The sequence below is a fragment of the Symphalangus syndactylus genome, chromosome 11 (genome assembly GCF_028878055.3).
Source record: "Symphalangus syndactylus isolate Jambi chromosome 11, NHGRI_mSymSyn1-v2.1_pri, whole genome shotgun sequence".
NCBI classification, from domain to species: Eukaryota; Metazoa; Chordata; class Mammalia; order Primates; family Hylobatidae; genus Symphalangus; species Symphalangus syndactylus.
This window is the reverse complement of record NC_072433.2, coordinates 15,650,010-15,677,606: the sequence shown is the minus strand read 5'-3', so window position 1 is coordinate 15,677,606 and position 27,597 is coordinate 15,650,010. Positions and strand designations below refer to the sequence as shown.

The window sequence follows — 27,597 nt, the reverse complement described above, 5'->3', positions numbered from 1 at the left end:
GCGGAAATGAAATCCACAAGCAGACAGCATGGTACCACACCCTGGGCCTGATAGTTATAGATCGACCCCTGCCCTAATCGGTTATTTGCATAAAAAAAGCACTGTGAATATCCCTGTCCTGTTCTGTTCTGTTCTGTTCTGATTACCAGTGCATGCAGCCCCCAGTCACGTACCCCCTGCTTGCTCAATCGATTATGACCCTCTCATGTGGACCCCCTTAGAGTTGTGAGCCCTTAAAAGGGACAAGAATTGCTCACTCAGGGAGCTTGGAGATGTGAGTCTTACCGAAGCTCCCGGCCGAATAAAGCCCTTCTTTAACTGGGTGTCTGAGGGGTTTTGTTTGCGGCTTGTCCTGCTACAATGGCACAATCCCTCAGGGCTTTCCTTGGCTAGAGGAGGGAGTTCCTGAACCCCTTGCGCTTCCCGGGTGAGGCGACAGCCCACCCTGCTTTGGCTTGCCCTCCGTGGGCTGCACCCTCTGTCTAACCAGTCCCAATGAGAAGAGCCAGGTACCTCAGTTGGAAATGCAGAAATCACCTGCCTTCTGCATTGGTCTCACTGGGAGCTGTGGATCAGAGCTGTTCTATTTGGTCATCTTGCCTGGTTTGACCTGAAAAATATCTTATGAGACAACAATTATCCACTATGTCCATTTGTATTAATCTGGCAAGAAACCAGTATAATATTTCTTCTCAAACTTTAGAGAGCACCAGACTCATTTGGGTATCTCAACAAAGTTAAGATTTCGGCACCTATTACCTACTTAGTGCCAGCTAACCTGATGTCAAGGGCCCTGGGTTGGGCCCACAGGAATCTACCTTTTTAACAAGTCCACTAGGCAGCTCTGCAGTCATTGGCCTGAGGACCACACTTCATGAAAGTCCTCTGCATTTAATGACTGCTCTTTTCCAGTAGTCATTTGCTGACAAATTAACATCAAATTTTACAACAGTTTTGAAGACACTGAAATTTTATCTGTTTACTTTGTATATCAGATGCTCTTAGTAGCACTAAACCAGCTACTCAGTTTCAGTGGCTCTTTGAGAAAAGTTAAGTCTTCCACCAGTTTTAGATGAAAATTCACGTATTTGGCCGCAGAGAAGGATTTGTGGACGGGTACTCAGGCAGGAATTGGAACTGAGTCGATTCCTAATTTGTCCTGAGTCAAATCTGTACACACGCTTTTTCAGAAAATGTTCAAATGCAGGTACAGTCTGTTCTGGTAGAATATGTATTTCTGTAATTCAAAGGAGCTTTGCCATGATTGGTAATTTAGGGTCATATCAAAAGAATATCAAATTTGTATTGGTTCATACATGATCCACCCAGCACATTAATCTTTTACACGCCAGATAACAGCAGCTGAACATAAGATGTACTGACGCAGTAGAGTCAAGCAAGGCACAGAGGAAGACAGGCAGTTCTTGATCCCTATTCAACCCATATTCTCACTCTAGGCTCAGCTTGGCCACTGCTCTGCCTTGGAAGTCCCCTTTGCTTGGTCTTCCCTGATCTTTCTGAATATTGTCCTTGTTTCTACAAAGCTCAGTGGCCCCAGCCCTCCATCACCCCTTTCCAGCAAACTGCTGCTATTTACTAGAATAAGAACCTATATTAACCATATCTATATTAATTATTTAGTATTTGTAGTATTTGTTAAGAACTTGACACACCTCTTAAACTGTGCTAGTATTTTATTAGGATTTATTCGCCTTGTTGTTGTTAGTATTCTGTCATAGGTTTGAGTAGTCTGTGGCTAATCCAATTCTTCTCAAAAGCCCTGCTATTTTTAGTGTGTAATGTTATAGAAGACAAGATTTTCTGGGATGCATATACTGCCTTACAGCAAAGCCACTTATATTCTCAAGCAAAATAGAAATGATTGTCTATCTTCATGCTATTTCAAGTCACTTATGTTTTTGTTTTCCTCTGTGATGAGGAATGCTGAAGAATAGACAGTTTTTGGCTTTGATTTTGGAATCACTAACCCTTGCTTTGCAGCACGATATCAAGGGGCTTGGTTTATGAATTACACAACTTCTTACAGCAGCAGACACATAATTCTTTTTAACATAGCTTCAGATTATATGCTGTCGTTTGAACATACTGCTCAATTTCTGTTTGACAAATACACAGTTAAAGATTCAACAATCAGACCAGAAACTACACAAAAATAGCAATGGGAAGACAGATTTCCTTGGGAGAGCTTGTGGTTCTGAGGCATCCATTAAGGGCCTGGGGGGTTTCCTGTGGCAAAATTCATGATAAATAATGAGAGCTTTTGCCCTAATGTTATTTTTACCATGGACCATTTTCAGTATACAATTCAGTACTATATATGTATATATTCACATTGTTGTGAAACACATCTCCAGAACTTTTTCATTTATACCCATCAAACAAGAATTCCCTTTTCCCCCTCCACTATTTTTATTATTATTTTTAAGAGACAGGGTCTTGCTGTGTTGCCCAGGCTGGAATGCAGTAGTGTGATCATAGCTCACTGCAGCCTCCAACTCCTAAACTCAAGTGATCCTCCTGACTCAGCCTCTTGAGTAGCTGAGACTACAGGTGCATGCCACCAGGCCTGGCTGATTAAAAAAATGTTTTCTTGTAGAGATAGAGTCTTTCTATGTTGCCCAGGCTAGTCTCGAACTTCTGGTCTCAAGTGATCCTCCTGCCTAGGCCCCCCAAAGTGTTGGGATTATAGATATGAGCCACAGCACCCAGACTCCACTATTATTTTTTAAAATTCCTGACCATTTGATTGAGCAGGTGATGACTCTATGAATATCTAAAATAACCTTTAGCTTGCAGGATTATTAAAAAACTCAGAGAACCAGGAGAATTAACTTTAATCAGGTTTGAGATAAATCCAGGAAAAGGGGGTTACACCTAATCCTAAGAGCAGAAATGTGGTCAGGGTGTACTGTCAGAATCCCAGGTGTACCAATTCATTGTTAGAGGAAGGAATGCTTCCATGGGTGCTAAGCTGACCTGATGACTTTCATGGCAACTCTGGAGCACCCATTGCTTCTCTCTGTTGTGTACAGCAGTGTCATGACCCAGCAAACAGAGCACTAAATTAGGAGTGGGGCACCCTGGCAATTGTTTTCCTGTTAAACGGCAATGAATAAGTCATGAAGTCTAATGGGCGCTGTAAAAGCTCATGCACCAGAAACAGATGTCCCTCGTCCTCAAGGAGTTGAGTCTTTCTGAATAATCTCAGTGAACAGTCCTTCGGGGACATTTAGATCACCTTTTTCTTGAGACATTATGCTGCTTTACGCTTTGCTAAATGTCTAATTCATATAATTTTATCAAGGCACCAAATCTGTTTCTTGTTCTTTGATGTGGATTGCAGATGTAATTCACTGCTTCTGCCATATATATATCTTTCGTACAACTTAAACTTTCTTCCCTTAATCCCCAACTTCCACCAGGGTGCAAGCAGAGCTTACCGTTACTCCTCCTCCTTACCCACTCAGCTGCCTTTCACTTAATGATATACATGGGGAGTCTTCTGCCCTTTTTCATCCTAGAAGCTATTTGCAGATATTTTAGATCCATTTTTTGGGGGGGCCATCAAAGAGTATGCCAAATTATTTTAAAGCCTGTTTGATCCATAATTTATCAACAAGAAAGACTTTTGCCTGTATACTTAAATTCCATTTTATATTTTTAGAAAGAAATTTTGATTTAATTAATTGCTATAGAGTATAAGGATTTTTGGAATAATGATATTTTACAATTATAAAGCATCAGGTTATGTAGAAGTGATTTTTCTTTCAAATTTGTAGCAGCTCTTTTCAAAAAGTAGTTAAATTAGAATTTCATATATATGTTTTCAGAATGACAGAAGAATAATGTAGAAAAATTCACCTTATCCAGAATATAGCTCATTAATTTCTCCACAAACCCCAATGCCCCTCCCATATTTTTCTTTGAGTCAAGAGATTTGTTATCCACATTATAATGCACCCAAACTATAAATCTAAAGGCCATTTTAACGCTACTTCCTGGCCTACCTTCCAGTTGGTCCTCAGGTAGATTCTGTCTCTGAAATGTCCCTCACATTCAGCCCCATTGCCTGAACCTACACCTTCAATGTTTTCTTGCTGGTCTCTTTCATTATGCTGCTGACTCATGTCCCTGGCTCTAGTCTTTCATTAATCTGTTTCCTTCCACAGTTGCTACCGTTACTTTTTTTTTTTTTTTTTTTTTGAGATGGAGTTTTGCTCTTGTTACACAGGCTGGAGTGCAATGGTGTGATCTCAGCTCACCACACTCCGCCTTCTGGGTTCAAGCGATTCTCCTGCCTCAGCTTCCCAAGTAGCTGGCAGAACAGGCATGTGCCACCACGCCCAGCTAATTTTTGTATTTTTAGTAGAGACGGGATTTCTCCATGTTGGTCAGGCTGGTCTTGAATTCCTGACATTAGGTGATCCGCCCGCCTCGGCCTCCCAAAGTGCTGGGATTACAGGCGTGAACCACCTTGCCTGGCCTACCGTTATCTTTTTAAAATGCAGCCACCTACTGAAAAATCTCTGTCATCCATTGAGTAGAAGATAAAGTCCAAACTCCTTGACAGCACATCTGAGCTCTCTGGTCATGCACCTTTTCATCATCTCCTCTCCCAGTCACAAAGACAGACTCATCCCCCTCTGCCTCCATCCCCTGGCAGGATGGTTTCTTTGCTGGAAGGTCTTGCTTGCTTCCTTACTATATCCCTCCCACTCCAAAACATGTCAAGAGTGAGGTGGTTTCAGGTTTTGTGGGAACCTGAGGCTTATACAATGTGGGGTCTAATGTAAGAAAAAGAGTACACAATTAGGATTACAAAAATATAAACGAGATTGTAAGGGCCCCAGGCAAGTGAAGGAACCTGAAGCTTCAGCTTGGTTAGCTTCCTGGTAAATCTGCCCCTTAGTTATTGCTCAATGAGTTTTATGAAATGATAGTTTATTAAGCTTTCTCAGTCTGGCCAAGTGACTAGGATAGCATGTGCTCCTTAAAGATTTGTTGTTAAAGAATAAAACCCTACTGTCCCTCAAGGTTGATTCAAATGTTACCTCTTCTGTATAGCCTTCCTTAATTTTCCCAGACAGTTATTTGCTGTTTCTTCCTTTTCCCACAGTCTTTGTAGACACGTTTATTACGGCACTTTCAACATTGCATGTAACTGCTTTTGTTTCTTGTATACCACTGGTTCTAAACCTTAAGGTACATCAGGATCAGCTTGAAGAGCTTGTTAAACCACTGATTGCTGGGCCCCATGTCCAGAGTTCTTGATTCAGTAAACCAGGGGTGAAGTCTAGGAATTTACACTTATTTACCTATTTTTAGAGATGGGTGTCTCTCTGTGTTGCCCAGGCTGGCCTCAAGCTTGGGCTCAAGAAATCCTCTCACCTCAGCCTTCCAAGTAGCAGAGACTACAGGTGTGTGCCACCATGCTTAGCTTGAGGATTTACTTTATCATTTTTTTTTGAGACAGAGTCTTGCTCTGTTGCCCAGGCCAGAGTGCAGTAGCATGATCACAGCTCACGGTGGCCTCAAACTCCTGGGCACAAGCAATCCTTCTGCCTCAGCCTTCCAAGTCACTGGGACTACAGGTGTGAGCCACTGCACCCAGCTGAATTGACATTTTTAACAAAATCCCAGGTGATGCTGAAGGCCAAGTTTATTTTTTATTTTATTTATTTTTTTTTTGTGAGACGGAGTCTTGCTCTGTTGTCCAGGCTGGAGTGCGGTGGCGCCATCACGGCTCACTGTAAGCTCTGCCTCCTGGGTTCATGCCATTCTCCTGTCTCAGCCTCCCGAGTAGCTGGGACTATAGGCACCAGCCACAACGCCTGGCTAATTTTTTGTATTTTTAGTAGATATGGGGTTTCACTGTGTTAGCCAGGATAGTCTTGATCTCCTGACCTCGTGATCTGCCCACCTGGGCCTCCCAAAGTGCTGGGATTATAGGCGTGAGCCACTTCGCCCAGCCGAAGGCCAAGTTTTAAGTGAACTATACCTGATTCACTCTAAGCATATTCCTGGTACATGGTAGATGCTTAAATATGTAAAAGTGAAAAAAGACTAGGATAAACATATTATAAAATTTTAACTTTTTACACTTTTAACAAGTAATGAATTATAGTCTTTTTTTTTTTTTTTTAGACAGATTCTCACTCTGTCCCCCAGGCTGGAGTACAGTGTTGCAATAATGGCTCACGGCAGCGACCTCCCAGGGTCAAGCAATCCTCCCACCTCAGCCTCTGGAGTAGCTGCGCCCACAGGTGAATGCCACCATGCTCAGCTAATTTTGTAATTTTTTGTGGAGATGAAGTCTCCTTATGTTGCCCAGGGTGGTCTTGAACTCCTGGGCTCATACAATCCTCCCCCTCAGCCTCCCAAAGTGTTAGGATTACTATTGTGAGTCACCATGCTCGGCCCCATGAATTAGTCTTATACATGGTCTTTTAAAGTAGAATTCTCCATTCACAGTTAATTTACAATATTTACCGGTGATTACATATTACTTTGCAAATTAATAATACATAGTCCTTCTACTTTTAGACCACGTTTTAAAAGGAAGGATGGAAATAGAATTTTAAATGTTCATTCTATTCCTTATGTTATATATTCTATACGATGCTCAGGGAAACCTTTAGCAATAGAGTTACCAGATTCTTGTTTTAGACCAGGGAACTTTTCTTTTCTCTCTCTCTCTCTTTCCTTCCCTTCCTTCCTCTCTCTCTCTCTCCCTCTCTCTTCCTTCCTTTCCTTCCCTTTCCTTTCCTTCCCCCTCCCCTCCCTTCCCTTCCCCTCCCCTCCCTTCCCCTCTTCTCTCCTCCCCTCCCCTCTCTTCTTTTTCTTTTTTTGTTTTTTTTTGAGACAGAGTCTCACCCTATTGCCCAGCCTGGAGCACAGCGGCATGATCTCTGCCCACTGCAACCTTCACCTCCTGGGTTCAAACACCTCTCCTGCTTCAGCCTCCTGAGCAGCTGGGACTACAGGCACGTGCCACCATGCCCGGCTAATATTTTTTTGTATTTTTAGTAGAGACGAGGTTTCACCATGTTGGCCAGGCTGGTCTTTTTCCTCAGGTGATCTGCTCATCTCGGCCTCCCAAAGTGCTGGGATTACAGGCATGAGCCACTGTGCCCAGTAGAATATTATTTTTTCTTATAAGAAAGATAACCAAAAAACAAAGGAAGAACACCAATGAGATGGTATGTGATTAAAAGTATATCCAGAATATGAGTTTTTAATGTAAGAAAAATGTTCTATACAGCAAACAAAATATTAAATTCCATGCTGCTATCGTATATGCCTGTCTTCGGGGAGGGGAGGTAAATTCAGCTCAGGAACAGGCATGGTGGGCAATGTTTGAGGGATTTCCCACTACCTCTGCGTCCACTCTGTAGTTGGCATCTCTGTGCAGAAACACCAGCTCAGGTGAGGTCCCAGATACTGCGGTTCCAGAGACTCGCCGAGTCAGGGTCACCTGTAGGTTTGGGTCCTGTGACCCCCGTGTCAGGGGACTAGGGACTGAGCATCCCTATGGGGTCCAAAGGACACAGTGCCTTATGAGACAGAATAGAATTTACAGCTGTCTGAAATTTAATTTAAAAAACTGCATGGTGTTTAGGATCTATATAATGATATTGAGACTATTTTTGAAAAAGCAAAAGAAAATGATGGAGTGGAGCATAATGTTAAGAAAATGTTATGAATAAGAAAATTTTTAAAAATGAGAGCAATCGTATTTATGCCTACAGAAATAATCAGAAATATACTGATTTTGCTTATCTAAGGATTTAGATAATTTTCTGAGAGGTAAAAGGAAGAAAATAAGGAGAAGAGGAGGGAGCAAGACTCAAGTAACAAGAGTGTTGAAAGATTATGAAGCCTAGACAATCTTACTTGTAGGATCATTTATTTTCCTTTTAAACCACATTATTGAGGTATGATTGACATACGAAAGCTGTACAGTATCCATCTGTGAAACCATCACCACTATCTATTCCATAAACATATTCATCACCTTCTGAAGCTTCCTCCCACACTCTTCTTTCTGTGACAAAAACACTTAACATAAAATTTACCCTCTCAGAAAAATTTTAAGTACGCAATACAGTATCACTAACTATAGGCCCTATGCTATATGGTAGATCCATAGGACCTATTCATCATGTACAGTTGAAGATTTGTACCTTTTGACTAATGATCTCCATTTCCCCCCATCTCTCCAGCCCCTGGAAACCACCATTCTACTCTCTGCTTTGGTAAATTTGACTATTTTAGATTCCTCACGTAAGTGGTATCATATAGTATTTTTTCCTCTGTATCTGGTTTATTTCACTTAGCATAAAGTCCTCAGTGTTCATCCATGGTGTCATAAATGGCAGGATTTCCTTCGTTGTGAAGGCTGAATAATATTCCCTTGTACCTATATAAACCACATTTTCTATGTCCATTATTCCATCAATGGATATTTAAGTTGCTTCCGTGTTGTGGCTATTGTAAATAAGCTGCCATGAATACAGGAGTGCAAATATCTCTTTGAGATCCTGATTTCAATTCTATTGGATAAATACTCAGAAGTGAAATTGCTGGATCATTTGATAGTTCTATTGTTATTTTTTTCTTTTTCAACTTTTTAGATGTGGAGGTACATGTGCAGGTTTGTTACCTAGGTATATTTTGTGATGTTGAGGTTTAGGGTATGAATGATCCCATCACCCAGGTACTGGGCATAGTATCCAACAGTTAGTTTTTCAACCCTTTCCTCACCTCCCTTTCTCCCCTTTTTGTTAGTCCCCAGTGTCCATTGTTGCCATGTTGTCCATGAGTACTTGATGTTTAGCTCCCACTTATAAGTGAGAACATGTGGTTTGGTTTTCTGTTCCTGTGTTAGTTTGCTTAGGATAATGGCCCCCAGCTGCATCTCTGTTGCTGCAGAGGACGTTATTTCATTCTTTTTTATGGTTGCATAGTATTCCATGGTATATATGTACCACATTTTCTTTATTCAATCCACCATTGATGGGCATCTAGGTTGATTCCATGACTTTGCTATTGTGAATAGTGCTACAATGAATATGTGAGTGCATGTGTCTTTTTGGTAAAACAATTTGTTTTCTTTTGAATATATACCCAGTAATGGGATTGCTGGGTAAAATGGTTGTCCTAAGTTCTCTGAGAAATCTCAAAACTGCTTTCCACAATGGCTGCACTAATTTATATTCCCACCAGCAGGGTATAAGCATTCCTTTTTCTCCGCAGCCTTGCCAGCATCTTGTTATTTTTTGACTTTTTAATGATAGCCATTCTGATTGGTGTGAGATGATACCTCTTGTGGTTTTGATTTGCATTTCTCTGATGATTAGTGATGTGGAGCATTTTTTCACATGTTTGTTGACCACTTTTATATCTTTTGAGAAATGTCTGTTCATGTCTTTTGCCCATTTTTAATGGGGTTGTTTTTTGCTTATTGAATTAAGTTTCTTATAGAGCCTGGATATTTAGACCTTTGTCAAATGCATACTTTGTGAATATTTTCTTCCATTCTGTAAGTTGTCTGTTTGCTCTGTTGATAGTTTCTTTTGCTGTGCAGGAGCTCTTTAATTAGGTTCCACTTGTCAATTCTTATTTTTGTTGTAATTGCTTTTGAGGGCTTAGTCACAACTTCTTTCCTAAGGCTAATGTCCAGAATGGTGTTTCCTAAGTTTTCTTCTAGAATTCTTATAGTTTGAGGTCTTACATTGAAATCTTTAATCCATCTTGAGCTAATTTTTAATATGGTGAAAGGTAGGGGTCCAGTTTCATTCTTCTGCATATGGCTAGCCAGCTATCCCAGCACCATTTATTGAATAGGGAGTCCTTTCTCCATTGCTTATTTTTTTATTGAAAATGAGATGGCTGTATGTGTGCTGCTTTATTTCTTGGCTCTCTATTTTGTTCCATTGGTCTATGTGTCTGTTTTGTACTAGTACCATGCTGTTTTGGACACAGTAGCCTTATACTATAGTTTGAAATCAGGTAATGTGAAGCTTCCGGCTTTGTTCTTTTTGCTTAGGATTGCTTTGGTTATTCAGGCTCTTTTATGGTTCCATATAAATTTTAGAATAGTTTTTCCTAGTTCTGTGAAAAATGATGTTGGCCGTTTGATAGGAATCACGTAGAACCTGTACACTGCTTTGGGCAGTGTGGTTGTTTTAATGATATTGATTCTTCCGATCCTTGAGCATGGAATGTTTTTCCATTTGTTTATATCATCTACGATTTCTTTTAGCAGTGTTTTGTAGCTCCTCTTGCACACAACTTTCACTTCCTTGGTTAGATGTATTTCTAGGTATTTTATTTTTTTGGTGTGGCTATTGGAAATGGGATTGCATTGTTGATTTTTACTAAAATACTGGAAAAGAGTGGGCACATTTGAATATTCTTTTTATGTATGATATGAGGAGTTGCCTTGGTGTAAATTTACAGACTACTGGGATTATATTAAAGCCTATAATGACTGCAGCTGATGAAATGGGCAGTGAAGAATTCAAGCTGGCATTTCTGATCATCTGATATAATAAGAGGATTGTTGCTTTAAAATCAGACTTTTCTCCTTTTTATCTCAATACTTTATGCACAATATATAAAAACACTCTTAAAAAATTCTCTTAGTTCTCCTTCTTCCAAATCCTTCCAAATTAAACAAACATGGTCATGGAGTTTATAATAAAATCTGTCCCTTGCCCCCCACCTATTAAAACAACCAAGCTTAAAAGTGAAGAAACAGAGAAATGGCAGCATACACATCTAAGTAGATAGAAATTCATAAATGGAATAGGAGCAGTAGCAGGTTACCAACCAAAGCTTGGGAGACCAAATGCTATTTGCCTAGTGGAAGTTTTGCCTGTGGCTTAAGGGCCTCAGATGTCATGGGGATAGAAAAATAACTTTTACCTTCATGGCTTTTAGCATACGATGTGCTGAGTATAGGTGCTCAATATATATCAATGGGGTTAATACAAAACACAAATTATGTGAAACACATCTTAGTACTTTTAAGCATATTATAAAAAATGATGGCTGGGCATGGTGGCTCATGCCTGTAATCTCAGCACTTTGGGAGGCCAAGGTGGGCGGATCACGAGATCAGGAGATCAAGACCATCCTGGCTAACACAGTGAAACCTCACCTCTACTAAAAATACAAAAAATTAGCTGGGCACGGTGGCACGCGCCTGTAGTCCCAGCTACTCGGGAGGCTGAGGCAGGAGAATGGCGTGAACCCAGGAGGCAGAGCTTGCAGTGAACCAAGATTGTGCCACTGCACTCCAGCCTGGGCGACAGAGCAAGACTCCGTCTTAAAAAAAAAAAAAAAAAAGAAAAGAACAATAAAATCTCCCAAAGAAGGGCCTCTTTCTGAATTATATTGTAACATAAAGGATAAAGGCAATCAATTTGGTTAAAATAAGTTCCATTTGTACAGTTGTATTTTTGTTTGAATTAGTTAAAAAAAAGGATGACAATAAGTAGATTTGGATTTAAACTGTATAATTTATGAAGCTGTGAAATTACAAAGTGCTAATGTCATACTCATGACATCCCCTTTTAAAATATGTTTGAATCAATATTATAATAAACAACTCTAGGAAGTTAACCTTTTAATCATTTATTAATTACCCATATGTTATCAAATTGACTATGCTGTGAAGTTGATGCTTTCTTGATTTTTATCAGGAGTTATAAATTAAAAATTTTCACACCTGGCTGACAGTGACTTAAGCCACTATCAATTGTAAGATGCATCCCAATTTCAGAGAGGCGTTAAAATATAAAAAATGTGTGCATCTTAAAATTGGTAAAACATTTGTTGAGCATCTGTTCTATACTAAGCACCATGATAACTGCTGGCAATACAGAAATGAACATGACGCAGCCCATCAATTCAGCAAGCTTGTAGCCTAGTAGGAGAAAAACAGATAAACAATTTGATAGTAAAGAGTAATGATCTTATAAGTTCTCAAGCTAACTTTCTGTTTGTTTGAAATACACAGAGAAACCTACTGGTAATATTATTACATAAGGGGTATTGATTATACCATAGCTATAAACTAGAAGTAGTTTCATGAGCATACAGTCCTTCATTTCTCAAGGGCTTATAATATCAATTCCTCACAGCCACTTCAATATTTGTCTACTTTTGAGATATTAGAGTGGAAAAAATAATCATTTTCCTCTTGAGTCTCAAGATTCAGAGGTGACCTAATACTTAACTCAAGCATTTGTCCAATAAATATTTTCTCATCTTGTAGCTGAAATAAAATGGGGCATTTTAGTATCAAATGAGAACTACTAAAAAATAATAAAAATAAACAACATGAATGACTTGGTCTTAAAACAACACCAAATACCATCTTTACACCTAATTTGGGTCCCCAAAATATTGCTGAATGAACAATATAGTTAGTTATTTGTGATGGAGAAAGACAGTAGTGATTTTCAAACCTGAATTTTTGGTTTGCTGCAAATCATGTGCTATTCCTGAAGGGTATATGTATATGTGCTTACGTGTCTGTCTACTTATCTGTTTAACACTGTGAAATACTGTGGTATAATGAAAAATAAATATTTTAGTAAAGGTTCTCCAGAGAGACAGAACTGATACAACATATAGAGAGACACATGAAAAAGAACATAGAGGAATTGGCTCTCCTGATTAGGGAGTGTAATAGGTCATTCTTGCACTGCTATAAAGATACCTGAGACTGGGTAATTTATAAAGAAAAGAGATTTAATTGGCTCACGATTCTGCAGGCTGTACAAGAAGCATGGACCGGCATCTGCTGGGCTTCTAGGGAGGCCTCAGGGAGCTTTTACTCATGGTGGAAGGTGAAGGGGGAGCTGGTGTCTCACATGGCAAGAATGGGAGCAAGAGAGACTAAGAGAGGTGCCACACAATTTTAAACAACCAGGTTTCATGAGAAGTCACTCACTGTCACGAGGGCAGCACCAAGAGGAAACAGCTAAACCATTCATGAGAAATCCGCCACCATGGTCCTGTCACCTCCTACTAGGTTTCGCCTCTAATACTGGGGATTAAAATCCAACATAAGATTTGGCAGGGACACATATTCAAACTATATCAGGGAGGCTGAGAAGTCCCATGATAGGCTGTCTGCAAGCTGGAGAACCAGGAAAGCCCTTAGCATGACTCAGTCCAAGTCCAAAGACCTCCGAACCAAGGAAGCCAGTGGTGTAATTCTCAGTGTGAGCTCAAGGCCTGAGAGCCTGGGGGCTGTTGGTGTGAGTCACAAAAGCCAAAGGCCGAAGAATCTGGAGTTATTCCACCCCAGGGTAGAAGAGGGGCGACCCGGCTCTGGGAGAGAGTGCCCAAATTCATCCTTCCTCTGCCATTTCATTCCATTTGGCCCCAGCCTGTTAGATGGCCCTTGCCTGCATGGAGGGTAGATCTTCTCCACTCAGTCCACTGACTCACATGCCAATCTGCAGAAACACCTCCACAGACACACCTGGGGCAGTCCAATCGTCCGAATCACAAGCAAAAACACTTAGTTTTTTGCTGTCAGCAGAAGAGGGATGAGCTCAGTGTCTACTGAAGCACTGAGAATAAACAATGCTACACCAGCTAGTATCCCTTAATTTGGTCAAGTTGACAACCCCAAATCAACCCACAATAAATATTTGGTTTTTGTCCCCAGTTCCTGGCAAAGGGCTCCTTAAACCCTTGGAATTTATTATCTTATATATGCGAACTCTTGGAGTTGGGGAGGACCCTAGATAGCTTCAGTATGGTGGCTGGTCACCAGAAAAACCAACCGTGTGACTGGAAGTTGGAACTTTCAGCTTTGTCCCCTAACTTCCAAGAAAGGGAGAGGGGTCAGAGATTGAGTTCAGTCATCGATGGCCAATGATTTAATCAATCACGTCTACTTAATGAAACCTTTACAAAGACCCCTAAATGATGGCGCGTGGGGAGCTTAGAATTGATGAACATATGGAGGAGCTGGGAAGGTGGCACCCAAAGAGGACATGGAAGCCCCCTCATCCCCATACCTTGCCCTATGCATCTCTCCATCTGGCTGTTCCTGAGTTGTAGTCTTTAAATTAAACTGGTAATTTTAAGTAAAGCACTTTCCTGAGTTCTATGAGTCATTCTAGCAAATTATTGAACCTAAGGAGGGGCTCAAGGAAACCTCTGAATTTGTAGTCAGCCAGGCAGAAGTATGGGCAGCCTGGGCACCCCATTTGTAGCTGGTGTCTGAAGTGGGGCAGAATTGCAGGACTGAGCTCTTAACCTGTGAGGTCTCTACTAATTCTGGGTATTAGTGTCAGGATTGAATTGGATTGTTGGACAAGCAGCTGGTGTTAGAGAATTACAGAACTGCCATGCAAAAATCACACATATTTGGTGTCAGGAAAAACCATACACATATTATATTACATTCACCCATTTTTCTGTTAAATCCAAGCATTTCTGTTGGGATTGCTTTCGCCAAGAAGTGCGTAAGGAACTATGAGTCCCTGTGAGGCAGAGCCTGAAGCAGTGTGCAGTTCCATCTTGCTTCCATCTGCCATGGTAACTGGCAATGTTCTAAACAGAGGCTGTTCCTTCAGCCTGCGCCCCAGAGTGAACACCATGCAGAACAGAGATGTGGATGGATCAAGAGCAAGAAACAAGCCTTGTTGTTAAGGTTTAGGCATAACTTGATTTCATAACATGACCTGGATTATCTTAGTTAAGGTTCAGGTGATACGGAATAAGGGCTTTATTATGGGAGATGGGGTTTCTGCATTCATGGGAGCTCAGGAACAAGTTTAGGAAAGAGTGTTGCCTCTGGTCTGGGGCTGGAGTCCCTGCAGATCCTCTGGGCTTGAGGAGGGGAGAGGAAGGACAGAGTAGAACTGCCTATCTCACTGCCTCCAGCATGTGGCTACCTGCGGAAGAAGCTGACACCCTGCGCTTCCACACACACTCCTGCACAGAACTTGAAGAAGGTGAACGAGGAGACTCAGCTGGGAGGTCAGTAATCATGTGTGACCTGCGGGTACTTGGCCCCCAGCTCAGACCTCAGAGAGGACTTGCTGCCTCTTTACCACTGCCTTCCAAATCTCCAGCAATTTCTCCTGGGGCCGACCCTCACTCAGAAGTGGATGGGAATTCTGGGAAGTCTTTCAGCTTAGCTACACTGACGCATACGAAAGCACCCCAGCTATGAGCACACTCCAGGAAGAAATGCTATTCTATTTTCAGTTAGAGCTCGGCTCCCAAACCCCTATCTGGACTCAGACTTCGGTGAACTGAGAGGGACTATTTGTGAATGTCAAGATCCTCTTGCTTCCTTTAGCCCAAAACACACACAAGAGCAGTGCCGAGGGTTTGCTGCAGAGGCTTTTTATCTGGGAATGTACATGACCTTGGCCCTTGAGATTAGCACCTGGACGGTGAGGAGAATAGGACTCTTTCCTCCTAAGGCCTGAGGATGAGCTTCACTGAGCCACCTCTTTCCATGTCTTCTTGCCCTGGTCTTACCAGACCTTGCCATGGTTGGGGGAGACGATAATAAAAAGGAGCTTTTATTCCTAGTAAATTGCATTTATGGTTCTGAACACCCCCTCTAACTTTGTACCTCTTTGTGGGCTACATTTTGCCTTTGGTTTATATAATAGGATTCTTTGTGTTTGGAAATAGAGCCGAGTAATGAGGCTTGAGTGCCACCAGAGCTTAGAGAGTATCCTGAACAGATTTAATTGTACTACATGTAATCAATTTGCCAGACTAATGGACACTCTGCGTGTTCTCAATATAAAGGAAACTGGCTAGTGGAAGGTGAAGCCTGCAGGTTATTCTCTATTGAACATCTGTGCATCTCTGCTCCCACCCATTGAGTTGCATGTTTACCAAAAGTTAGTTGTGTTTATGCCTGTAAGAACAATAGGATATGAATGAAAGTGATTCATGCAGCTTCCATTTCACTCCTTGAAAATGAAGTTTGCTTTGCTGCTGCCTCTTACATACCTGTGATTGCATCAGTTGGCTCTAGCAGCAGCAGTTGGATTCGATCTGCAATTTTTCTTACCCAATCTGAACCAGCAACATTGTACAACTTCAGAGAGATCAGCACCATCTGGCCAGCAAACCTCCCCCACCCCCTGTTTTCAGAGGTCTGATCTCAGTTCTGCAGGGTGTCTGCTCGGAGCTCCTGGGGCACGAGTATCAGCCAGTGCCCCCCTCAGAGATCTGAATTCTGGCTCCGTAGGAGCCTTCCTGCCAACTTCTAAATTGTAATAATCCTAGCCTATTACCTTTGGTCATAAGTTCAGCATTAAGTAAGGAATAGACACTAAACACTAGTTGTACTAAATTTTCAGGAGAAACTAGGCTTCTAGTCAAAGTTACTGAGCCTTGGGGTAGAGCATTTTCAATATTGATTTTTGTCGTGGCTGAGACTCTTCCCGTCCCTAGAGGCAAGAGTATTTAGATCACACCACACCTCTGCTTAAAAACAAGAGTTCTGATGGCTTCCCATTGCCCTTAGAACAAAGCCCTACATTTTTCTTCTGTCCTCTAAGCCACTGTATGAGCTGGCCCCAGGTGTAGCTCTCAGACTGCATGTCTTACTTTTCCCCCTTCCATTCACTTCACTCCAGCCAGACCAGCTTTATTTATTTCCATCAAACAGCTAAGCTCAGTTTGGCAAATTTGCCTTTGCACTTGCTATGATTTTTGCCTGGAACGTTCTCTCTTGAGACCTTTGCATGGCTAACTTTCTTATTCTTCAACTAATAAGCTCATTATCACCTTTCTAGAGAGCTCTTTTCTGAACACCCAAAGAATTGCATTTCTTCTATATAATCCTGCTTATTTCTTTCATAGCCTTTATCAGCATCTGTAGCTATCTTGTTTACTTTATTTGCTGATTTTCTTCTCTATGAGGAGAATAATATAAAGTCCATGAGGGCATCTATCTTATTTTCTACTCTACCTCTTTAAGTATTTGTTGAACAAAGAATATATTTAGTTTTCAGTGCCATCTAAAATGTGAAAGTCAACGTAAATTTATTACTTTTATCCTACAAGTGAACCCAGAAACTCAGAGTACCTAAATATATAACTTCCATTGTTCTAAGCCTACTCAGAACAAGTGGGTAACTGTTTTCATTGGATGAACCATTCATGCATTACAGTAAGTCATCTGGGGAAAAGGGTTTGGCAGCAAGAGGGTTAAGCATAGTCTTGATGGAAGACACTGTAAATACAAGAGTCTGTCAGACTGAAGAAAGGCTGCTGCAAACCATTCACTGATGTGTTTGAACCAGGCAAATGCACATCATAAATCTTGCAGGATTATGGCTGTTTGTCCCATCTGGTCACATTCCATCATGAACCTGAGGGTACCCATAAATAAGCCCTGAGTACTAGCTCAAAAGAAAAAAGGTACAATCTTGTCAAATAAGCAAAAATTTAAGGCAAAGTTCATGAGTCAGTGAAACTGGTGAAATCTTCTTTTAACAAAGCCCTGTCAAATTATATTGGCCCCCAAATTTTACCACCCTGTCTAATGTTGACACATGTTGCTTTTCAAAATACGTCTTGGGGACCATGTGAATCAGAGGGTTGACTATTACAGTGTCAGGGCACCAGTGTTTGGGGTCTTGTTTAAAACGTTCAAACTTTTGGGATGTTGTATTTCATAAGAGTCCATTGAAACTTCTCTTTGTCCCACTCTTGTTCTACCTTAACTATACCATCAATATTTGTTTCTAAACCATTTAATATTTTTATATATGTGACCTAATAAGATCAGTATCAAATTTTATCTAGACTGTTCAGGGAATGATTTTCCAGGGATAGATTATCCAGGTCTTATACTTCTACCAATGAAAGCATTAATTACTCCTCCCCAACAAACATACACACACATAGGAGACCAGGTGGAAGAAAAGACCCAGACAAGTCTTATTTGTGAATTCGGCCTCAGGACAATGACACTAGCCTGCTACACACCCCTGCACTATCCCATGGCCATGATGTCCTACCATCTCTCCTTTCTAGGGTAGAGGATTTAGATTTAGAAATATACAATCTTCAGATTTTTACCCATGTTCTCTCATTATAATTTTATAGGAAAAGGAGGCCCGACTGTCCATTGCCAATATCCCAAGCCCACTCAAGTTTTGCATGTGTGAAGATACAGGCAAACTTTCTTTCTTATTTATTCTATTCTGTTGTCCTTTTAAGGCTTTGACGAACATTAGTATAAAACCTTTCCATATCACAGCACGCAACTGTAGGCATCATTCTCTGAGCCGTTCAGAGAAGGCAACAAGATGGGAAATTTGTCTGTAGCCTCATAAACAGGATTCTATACACTGGGGCTTTCTACTGCTAAAAAGTTGGACGAAATATATATATGTATGTACACACACACACACACACACACACATAGTGCTCTTATAAGAGAGGCCCCAAGGAGCTCTCATGTAACTTCTACCATGTAAGGACACAGTGGGAAGATGCCATCTCTCAATCTGGAAAAAGCCCTCACTCAACAGACGTCAAATCCGTTGGCACCTCGATCTTGGATTACCCTGAATCCAGAACTGTGAGAAATAAATGTTTATTGTTTATATCACCTACTCTTTGGTATTTTTGTTAGAGCAGCCCCAGTGGACTAAGACAGTTGGTATCACACCTTCTTGTATTTCCGGATATATATATATATATTCCAGATGTACTTTTGGCAGGGCTATGGTTGCAAACCACAGTGCAAGGAAAGGGAGAGAATATCCTAATTACAAAGGAAACACTGCATCTCTGAAAGGGCTCCCTAGACATTATCATCACTGATGACACAGGGCATTGTTAACCTGATATACGCTCTTCCTCAGTGGGACAAAGCTACATCTTCTCAAACTTCCTATCCTTTAGTACACATAGGAGCAAGGAAGAAATACAAAGCTTTCAAAGGTAGGAAATAAGTTAACAGTCTTCTGCAAGTCCTTTGATCTTCACAGAGGCACAGAGCACTGGTTCCTGTGATAGGGAAAGCCTTTGTATAATGCAATAAACTGTGTAAATAAGGGAGGTAGGGAGCAGAGGCACAAGGGTGAGGGGCTGTAGAATCACTGCACATCCTCATTCTTTTCTCTTCCTTCTAGAAGTGGCTGGAAAAGGGGGGAAAGGGTTGAATTGGAGGAAGCTGAGATTTGCTGCCTTTTCAACTGTTCTGCCTTTTAAACTTGGGTATTTGCATCCTATGTGGGATACCAGCTGACACTAGGGCCTTGAGCAAAACGGAAATAGGTCGCTAGGCCACCTCCCATTTCATTTCGTAGTCCTTTTCCCACCTGTTCTGTGACTCATCATCTTTATGCTCTCCCCTGCTTAGTCCCATCCCTATTTCTGTTTATGTGGACATTATAAGCAAAGCCATTTTCCCTGCTCACATTTAAAACAAATAATTATCATTTGGAGAGTAAATGGAGCTTGGCCTACCCAACCCTGATTATTTGAAATCATATTATAAACAAAAATGTGGATGATTCTGTCTAGTTAACTAAATAAAGACAGCAAAATCTCCTTTTAAAATTCCTATTCTAATTCATCTTACATGGAGCAGTCCAATTAATCATTCTATTACAACCACTTTCAGTGTCTCTACCATACCCCCCAAATTTATAATTACTATAAATTGCTTATAGAACAAACTTCAAAATTTTAATCTTGGTGATTTGAATCCCTCCATTAATTTAGTTAAAAAACTGGATGCCAGGAACTCCACTAGGCATTGCTGAGAATACAAATGAAGAACGGGACAAAATATGGTTTCAAAGTACCTCCCCATAAAGCACTTAAAGGAAAAACAGCAAAGAACCCTGGCTTGGCAGATACCTTTTCAATCAAGTCATCACAGTGAGTATCATCAGTCATGGCACACATAGAAACTCATGCTACTTGATTGGATACGATGAAAACATAGCATGATTTTCTTGTGTTCCTGCCAAAGCAGCATAACAAGATTCTAGTCACGAGGAAACGTCAGACAAAGCCAAACCAAGAAACATACTTTGAAAGAGCTGGCATGAAATCTTCAAAAGTATCAAGGTCATGAAAGTCAAGGAAAGACTGAGGGAAACTAAAGAGACATGACAACTTAATCCTATCGTGTGATTCTGTACTAGATGCTTTTACTATAAAGGCCATTATTGGGAGAATTGGTGAAGGTTGAGTAGGGTCTGAGGATTAAGTAATATATCAATGTTAATTTCTGATTTTGAGGGTCCTATCGTGATTATTAGGAGAATGCTCTTGTTTAAAGGAAATGTACTCTAAAGAACTCAGCATGATGGGGCATCTTACTTTTCAGTGGTCCAGGACAAAATTTCTTTATACTATACTTCCAAATTTTCTGTAAGTTTATTTCAAAATAAGAAGCTATTTAAAAGGTATGCTTTCCATTTACTATTCTGCTTCTATATAATGAAAGAAGGCTGAGCAGCTAGGACACTATTAGTAATTGTCTAGATGACAGCAGAGCAATGGCTGTTGGAATGGAAGGACGTGAGCCCATGAGAGTTTATAATGGTGAGTTCTACAGGTTTAAAACAGAAAATTAGAGCTCAGGTGATCTCTGGGAAGTTACAGACTGTTTTGAGATGCGGTCTCCTACAGAGAGAAGAGCAATGTCAATATGATGAGGGGAACCAGAAGCTGCTGGTTCCTTAAGAAGAGCTTTAAGTCCAATTTTCCCCATCTAGGCCCTTCCAACCTCAAATATATAAACATGTACTGTTTGGCTTATTTTGTCTTCTTTTCTCTCACTGTACCTTTATCAACTCTCTAGGTCTCTGTCATTTCCTCCCTTCACAGTGTACTTGGGCACTCACAGCCCTATATTTTTTTCAGGTTTTGGTTAACATTTGCACCCTTCCTGGCCCTGACAGAATGTCTGACGCAAGCAAACACCAAGTATTTGGTGGTTGAAAGCGCTAAGCCCTCCCGGTGGCTGTTGTAAGGCAGATGCTATTACCAATGCAGCTCCTTACTCTGCATTCGTTTTGTAGTTCTACATACAGGTGGTGCTATGTCTGACTGTGTCCTCCCAACATCATATGTTGAATCCTAACCCCCAAGGTGATGGTATTAGGAGGTAAGGCTTTTAGGAGGTGACACTTTTGGGAGGTGATTAGGTCAAGAGCGTGGAGCCCTCATGAATTGGGTTAGTGCCCTTATAAAAGAGGCCCCGATGAGCTCTCATGTAACTTCTTCCGTGTAAGGACACAGTGGGAAGATTCTGTCTCTCAATCTGGAAAAAGCCCTCACTCAACAGATGTTGAATCTGTTGGCACCTTGATCTTAGATTACCCTGAATCCAGAACTGTGAGAAATAAATGTTTATTGTTTAAGCCACCTACTCTTTGGTATTTTTGTTAGAGCAGCCCCAATGGACTAAGACAGTTAATATCACACCTTCTTGTATTTCCTGATATACTATATTGCAATGGTATGGCCTGTTTTCTCTGTATATGTTTTGTCTCCCCCAAAGGATGGCAAGCTCTTCCAGGGCAGATCATGGGTCTCCATAGCAATGATCACTGTGATGAGCATGGAGTAGTTGCTCAATGAATGTTTGTAGAACTAAACTCAGTCAAAAATTAGAATGAAGAGAAAAAAAAAATGACATAACCAGGGCCAAATAGGATGTGACAACATGCTTTACTGATTTAATTAAAATAGGAACCATAAAAATGTGTGTTTTGGTGTTAACTAAAACAGAAAGTAACTGTTCCTGAGTAAATTAAGCATGCTAATCGAGAACACAGATCTGGGGACAGCTGCCTGGGTTGCATTTGACTGATGGTTCTGCTTCTTATGAGCTCTACCTTCCTGGGATTATCAGCGTCATTCACTGCCTGAGGTTTTTGTATGAAGTGGGATCATATATGTAAAGAACATGAGTGATTGGCAAATTGTAACAATTTAGGAAGGTTAGCTAAATATCACTTTTTTTTCTAAAAATCTTGGACAGAACATGGGAAGGCACAGCTCTGAAATTCTTTCAGGGAGGTCATTCTTTAAGAGGCCTCAGCTGGGAAACCTGCTGTTGGAACAACCCATCTGGAGTTGGGTTAGGAGAAGGAATCTCATATCCAGCTCCTTCTGACTACCTTTACACAAAAGTAGGCTGTGGGGCTCAGGGACGATTCATTGATACAAAAAGACCTGAGATTGTATAGCCTTAAAATCTCACTCCTTTCCCCTAGGAAGGCCACTTCCCTCCAACTTTTTTCTCATGCTTTCTCTTTAAATCTGCAAATCTGCACGTTTAGTCCATGTCCTTTAAGGCTGTCCTTGATACTAATTCTACTGATTTCTACCACATTCTATGAGTCACAGTTAGAATTATTTATCCACCTTCCCTCACTCCCATGACTGAAGCAGTCATCTTAGGCTGCAAGGCTATTCCATATTTTGGGGTATGTGCAGCTCATTGATAAGTTGCCTCTTCAAAGGTTTCAATATGGAAGAACATTTCATAGTGCTATATGTTGGTCCTAATATACTTCCACTGAGTGGATGTTAGGAGTCCTGGGGAAGGGACTTTGCATAAATTGTTCACAGCTGTATATCCAGGAGGTAGAAGGGCACCTGCCACATGATAGGTGCTTAGCATTGCAAAAATGACATCACTGCCCCAGAAGAGTTTATCATCTTGTTGGCAAGACAAAATCCGTGAATAGGAAACAGAAAGCACTGTGCAACTGGTCTCTGGTTCTAAGATTAAAGTTTGCCATTTCCTGGAGAGGTCTACAGTGGTAAAACCCAGATTTTTCTCTCTAGTCTCTGCCTGTGATGCTCCTAAAGCTTTTTCTGTTTGTTCATTTGTTTGGGGTTTCTTTTTGGCAGCCCATGCTTCTATTTCTTTCTCTGGGATGCAAGCTGAGCAGTGACAATTAAAAGTATTCCTTTTTTTTTTTATATATATGTTTTGGAGACAGAGAACTACATCTAAGGTGTTAGCTTATTTAATTCAGGCCTCCTACTTGTGACTCAATACATCCTTTTACAAAACTGAATTCTTACACAAGTGAGTTCTCAAGGTCATAGGAAGAGTAGGAAGAGCAGTACAGAGCTGAATCAAAGGCACAGAATGTTCTTGTAGCTGTCATACCAATAAAATTATACTCATCATTGTCCACTAGAAGAGAAAAATGTCTATGTTTCCAGCCACTATTTCTGCCTAAAGTGAATTTTCTAATTTAAAAAGGCTTAATTCAGCTCTTTTCATACATTAAGTATGATGTCAATGTATTTTAATTAGGGATTAATATTGCTGATAGATTTCTGTGGTTTCTTTTTATGTAAAATGATGTGTAATGTGACAATATGCCTATCCCAATTAAACAATGATCAAAACAATCAGCTGCAAACAACAAAATATAACACTAACGTTATGACAAATAATCCTTATGAAAGGATTTTCATAGGATTATTTAACTCAATGTCAAAACATGCTTACTGAAAGATGAACTGAGAACCACAGCGTGGTCTTCTAAATCATTTAGTATGTAACATGTGGTTGGATCAGTTACGCCATCTGAATTAAAGCTAGAGATGGCTATCTAAATCAGCATGACCCCAAAACAAATATATTGGATAATGGAGAGCAGGTGGGAGGCAATGAGAGCGAAAGAACTGGGACTATGCCACAGCATGTTTTTTTTGTTTGTTTGTTTTGTTTTTTAGGATCTTGCTCTGTAATTAGGTATGTTGTAAACTGCTGCAGAATCCTCCTCAAAACCCAGATGTAGAAAAGAAAAAGAGGATAATGGGACACAGAAAAACAAAAATGACAAGAAACGTTCTGCCAGCAGCATGCGATTAAAAAACCCCATACAGATCTGGCAGAGCATGGTTACTTCTGAAAATGACACTCACTTTGAAGCCTGTTCTTTTAGTCAGACCTCTGTTAGGCTAAGGACCTCTCCCACTGCTGACATGATAGATCAAAGGAAGCACCTTGCACTGTCTGAGGTGCATGACTAGCGCAAGTCACTATAGACACAGAACAACAGAGCAGGCAATGGACATGCAGCCAAATCACCATCACAAAATACCACTTCTTTGACTTCTTACAGGATAAACTATCTTGAAAAAGACCTTTAGGATTGCATAGTCAAGGATAGCTCCTTGCCAAACTGTTTAGTTTTTTTTCCCAAGAGAAAATAGTATGAGCAAGTCATTAGTTGGTATGGATCAATTTCTACTCTGAAATGTGTTTTTATTTGTAATGTCGGTTTGTCTCAGCACCTTAACTCTCAGGAAGGTGAGATCTCTCTGAGATGTCATCTTCACCTTGAAAAAGTTTTAAAAAAATATCAGGCTCCTCGTATGCCACTTTGGAGAATGCCTCCTGCAAATACTTGGATAACAAGGGTCACCATGACAAGGGAAACATCCTTTCTGTTGCCAAGACCAAATTAAATTTTCAGAGAGAATTTCACTCCTAAATGGTTACAGCTGATTCATGATTTTCATTTCTTTGCCAGACACTCAGATGGTTTTTGAAGGGGCTTCCAAGGCAAAAGCAAATCCTCACCTCTGGCTAAATAGCTCAAATCTCAGAGGAGATAATAGCCAATTCTCCAGTGTTCTCTTGTTTGGCATTCTCCTCTCTCCCCATTGTTGTTTCAATAGTATTAGTCATTAGTTTTCCTGCAGAAGAACATCTTCCTCCAAAGATAATGCTGTTTGGATATAACACTGTTGGTCCTGACTCATTGCTGCCCTGTTCTGACCTTGCAGTCACCTTCCCTCTTGCACTGGGATGGGCATCTCCTCATAGTGTACAGTGTCCCACCAGCAGGTAATATCCAGGAAGCTATCAATGTCCACATCTGACGGCTGAGCCTCCATCTTCTCAATGCCAATGGAGTGAATCTCCAGTCTACTTTATCAATCCACTTTAAGGACAATATCTTGTGTCACCTCTAAAACCTTAAATTCAAATTTCTCACTCTTGGACCACAAGTTCCTGGCTATGTTTTCACCTTTCTGATTTTTAATATCATATAGATACCTAGTTCCTAGATACTTCCGCTGTCTCCTGACTTCCATTCCCTCTTAGTCTTCATTCGTTCTCTACCCAAAGAGGACATTTTGGTTGATAACATGTACAACCATCTCATGGTCTAGCTGCATGCTGCACCCTCACCACCAAACCCTAATCCTAGATCAGTATGGCAATTCACCCTCTCCATCCCTATGCCCAGAGAGCAGGAGCTGCTGGAGAAGCTGGGAATGTGTAGATTGGTTCCACTGCATGATCTCTAACCTCTTCAGGATGCTTAATATTCACGTACTGCAGATAATCAAATGATATGCCCAGGAATGGTGGGAAAGTAGAAGGCTGTTCTTCACATAAGAATAGCCCCTGTTTGGAGTAGAAAGGTGGCCACTCTTTAGGACACAGTATGTAACATAAACTATGACCTGGCATGAAAAGGCAAGTTGGACACCCTGCACTAGCAATCTGGAGTATAAGAATGGAAAAAATTTATAAGTTGGCACTTGGACAGACTGAAAGAGGAGCAGACATGTAGAGAGTAGTAGACTTACAGTAATGGTAGAGGAGAGCCTCTACCTTACTCACCTCTTTCTTCCTAAATGTGTATGATTATTTAGACAATAGGGTCAAGGGAACAGACAAACCTGTACAACTCCTCTCTCTTATGGATATCAGATACATGGGCCTGGCCAGGGCAGATTTAGGTCTTATGAGACCTGAAGTTCATACAGCTTTGAGATGTCCTCTTAAAAAAGAATACAAATTTAACACAGGCACAAAAGCAATCAAATGCATTTAAAAATTGCTGCAACTTTGTATTGAGCTACATAATGGTGTAATCAAATTACTCTTATATGGCAATCATTGACTTACCAATGAATAAACATAGGAGTTTTGCCACCAAAACATTGCTTTCTTCAGGACATTTAACTGGGTCTGTGGCAGTTTTGCAATGCTTTTTGTCTGGAGGTCAGCAAGATGGTGGAAAAGGAAGTCTTGGGTTTCATTCCCCTCCACAGGAAAATCAACTAGAACTATTCATAGACAAAAACAAACACCTTGGTGAAAACCCCAAAACATGGGAATAAACCTGAACCACTTGTGTGTTCCATGGAATTGAATAAAAATCTACATTGAAAGGGCAGGAGAATCAGTCTCACTTTGACTTTGTCACCCCTCTGCCTTCCATAAGTTGGCACAGTGCCACACAGGGTACTCCCCAGGGCTCATAGTTTCTACAGTGAGAAAAGAGAACCAGGGAAGTAGACAGCCAGCTTCCCTAGGATTCTGAGAAGCTTCCCAAGAAGCCCACTCTGTCCTCACCTCATGGGGACTGAGGCACATAGGGGAAACAGTGCAGTTAGACCTCCTGGGGTCAGGCTGAAACAAAGCAAGGAGGTGGGGCCCACAGAGATCAGCACATAGATTTTTGTGAATGTACCTATCTTGCTGGATAGAAGAGCCTAGCCAGCTGCGTCACCTGAATTCAGGGCAAAGGGAGAAGCTCAGGCTTCTAGATAACCTGAAAGCAAACTTTGTCTGCCCGGGGTCATTACGAATGAGCTGGCCCATCCAAAATCATAGGCTAGACCAACTAGTGAAGGTCTATCCCTGCCAAAGAACTCCTGTAAAAGCCAGGAGAGTTGGCTCTCTCTATAAAGGCATAAACACCAATGCAAAGACATAAAGATTACCAAGATTTAGGAAATCATGATACCTCCAAAACAAACAAACAAAAAAACAATGAGAAAGCTCCAGCAATGGACCCTAGAGAAAGGTAGACCTATGAAATGACAGAAAAAATGGAGAATAATCTACTTTTAAAAGTTCAGTAAACTTCAAGAATATACAGATAAAAAATTAAATGAAATTCAGAGAATACACAAACACCACCAGAAATTTGACAAATAGAGACAATACACAAAGAAACAAATAGAAATTCTAGAGATGAAGATTACAATAACTGAACTGAAAAATGTAATAGGAAGCTTCAACAGCTGGCTCAATCAGGCTGAAGAATCAGTGAACTCAGAGGCAGAACATTTTAAGCTACTTAATCCGAGAAGTAAAAAGAAACAAGAATAAAAAAGATGAAGAAAGCCCATGGGAATTATGTGACACCATCAAGAGACCTAACCTATGCATAATAGGCATTCAAGAAACAGAAGAAAGAGAAAAAGGGCCAGGAAGAGTTTTTTTTTAAATTATTATTTATTTATTTAGAGGCAGAGTTTTGCTCTTGTTGCCCAGGCTGGAGTGCAATGGCATGATCTCGGCTCACTGCAACGTCCGCCTCCCAGGTTCAAGTGATTCTCCTGCCTCAGCCTCCCTAGTAGCTGGGATTACAGGCACCCACCACCATGCCCAGCTAATTTTTTTTTTTATTATTATACTTTAAGTATTAGGGTACATGTGCACAATGTGCAGGTTTGTGACATATGTATCCATGTGCCATGTTGGTGTGCTGCACCCATTAACTCGTCATTTAGCATTAGGTATATCTCCTAATGCTATCC

The 27,597-nt window shown here is 40.7% G+C and overlaps 1 protein-coding gene across 4 annotated transcripts in view; it reads right to left on the bottom strand.

The window, feature by feature from the left end:
- The window catches only part of CPA6 (carboxypeptidase A6), a 366,630-nt gene that overhangs the window by 143,447 nt on the left and 195,586 nt on the right, over positions 1-27,597 (bottom strand). The window lies entirely within an intron of this gene.